General features: G+C 37.9%; 1 pseudogene; it reads right to left on the reverse strand.

Annotated features, from left to right (window-relative positions):
- Positions 1–275: 275 nt before the first annotated feature.
- LOC142312797 (zinc finger BED domain-containing protein 5-like) lies at positions 276–2062 on the reverse strand (annotated as a pseudogene).
- Positions 2063–2322: the final 260 nt, after the last annotated feature.

Raw genomic sequence — 2322 nt, forward strand, 5'->3', positions numbered from 1 at the left:
AAACTGTAATTTTGCTAGTTATGATTCGGAATGTAAATATCTGATATGCATTATGTATTCTCATTGCTACAAATCAAACATAATTTAAAAAATCACAAAAACAATTATATGTTGAGAAATATTTATTACGAATTCCAATAAATAACATTTCACCATGGCATAGCATGGGTTTATATATAACAACAATTTTAAATAACATTTCACCATGGCATAGCATGGGTTTAAATATAACAGTAAACAACAGTGCAATATTTTGCTACAGTATGCTGCCAAATTCAGTGAGATCGTTGTGGTTGCTTCTTGCTTACCAATTCAGAAATTCTTGGGGCAGTCTTTGCAAGGGCACAGCGAAGATCATTTTCCACAACAAGTCTACTTCGGTATTTAGACTTGATTACCAGCAATCTTGAAAACCCTGTTTCGCAAAGATATGTTGTTGGAAAAGGAAGAAGAAGGCGCAGCACACTCTCAGACAGAATAGGATATAACTGTAAACTCTTAATCCAGAATTTTGTCAGTGGCATTGTAGAGAAATCTGTTCTCGCTGCATCATTGTTAATTAGGTCGATGAACTCTTCTTGCGCTGTCTCCGGAACATCTTCAACATTCACTGTGAATGGACTTCTGGCAAGTGCAAATGGGGTGTCAGGTAGATTAGGAAAGTATAATGAAATTTCCTCTGAAAGCATGTGCAAATGTTCTTTCACAGAAGTTATCATAATTTTGTTGTCTGGCTCAATGTCATGTTCCTCAAAGAAGGCAGATCATGTAGGAAACATGTAAATTTTATTTTTATCCAATTTATCTTTCCAAAGCTGAAGTTTCATTTGGAATGATCTCATTTTTTCAGACAAATCGAGGCACGTTGCATTTGGTCCTTACAGGGATAAATTTAATGACAAAGATGTCCACCAAGTAATCTATTTTCTGCAGCTCAGTTATATCGCTAAACAGTGCTTCGAATTGCGGTCTTGCTTTCTGATTAAAAAAAACGTTTTCAGTTCCTCACGAAGCTCAAAGACACGTTTTAAAACTTTTCCTCTTGACAACCATCTGACTTCAGTGTGAAATAACAGAGCATTGTTTGGCGCATCTAGATCGTTGCACACTTGGCAAAACAGCCGACTGTTTAAGGCGCTCGACTTACCAAAATGTACACGTTATGACGCTTTTCATTACTTCTTGTAAATCTTGCAGCAGTGTCTTAGTCGCTAATATTTGGCAATGTATCATAGTGTGTTCCGATTGCTTTTGGCGATTCATTTTGTACCAAACGCTGAAATCCTGAGCGACGTCCTAGCATAGCAGGAGCGCCATCTGTGCATACACCGCAAACCTTTTCCCAGGAGATGTAATGCGATTTTAGAAAAGAACCAACTGCATCAAAAACATCATGTTCAGTTGTTGTTGTTTCAAGCGGTTTGCAAAAATGAAACTCATCTTTAAAGTCGCCATCATTAATATACCTTGCGTAAACCAACAACTGTGCACAGTTTGCCACGTCTGTAGATTCGTCAAGCTGGATACTGAATATTGGTAGTGGTGCAGATTTAATTTCCTGGATCACCTGATCAAGAATATCAGCAGGCATGTCCTCTATTCTTCTGTGGACAGTGTCATTAGATAAGGAAATTCCATTCAATTTCTGAACATATTCATTTCCAATTATCACTTGAACTATGTCTTTTACAGCTGGCAACAGTAAATCCTCACCAATGGTGTGAGGTTTCATAGCTCTGGCAATTCTGAGTGCCACCAAATATGACGCTTCAACAGCTGCTACATTGTGTTTATGGTACTGGCCACCAGTGTCAAATCTAGATTTCTTGAGTCCATCAGCTTTGCTTCTAAAATAGCTGATATCCTTGCTAGCAAAGAGTGGATGCTTGCTATCAAAATGCCGTTTTAGTTTGTTCGGCTTCATAGATTCAGCTGAGAGAACTTCACAAAAAACAACACATTGTGGTTTCTCAATTCCTGCTGTAATTATTGAGGTAAAACCATACTGCAAGAAATCCTTAGTGTATTTTCTTTTCTTAATATTCTTTTCTACACGATTCATTGTCATGAGACGGTTTGCTAAAGAAAAAATAAAAGATAGTCACGTCTAAAGAGTTTGTTAAAGTTTCCTATTATTTACTATTCCCTGTGTTGTCTTCTATTACACACCTGTTACTATGACCAGGGGGCCGTATTCACATGCTTAAAGCGCACCTGTCACCCTCCCTGGACCCTATGAAGCTGCTGCCATTACCTTGTGGGTGCAGTGAATAGCATCCTAATACATCTTTTCTTATCTTCATCCTCAGGAATGCTCAGAAA

This window comes from Anomaloglossus baeobatrachus, chromosome 5 (genome assembly GCF_048569485.1).
Source record: "Anomaloglossus baeobatrachus isolate aAnoBae1 chromosome 5, aAnoBae1.hap1, whole genome shotgun sequence".
NCBI lineage: Eukaryota > Metazoa > Chordata > Amphibia > Anura > Aromobatidae > Anomaloglossus > Anomaloglossus baeobatrachus.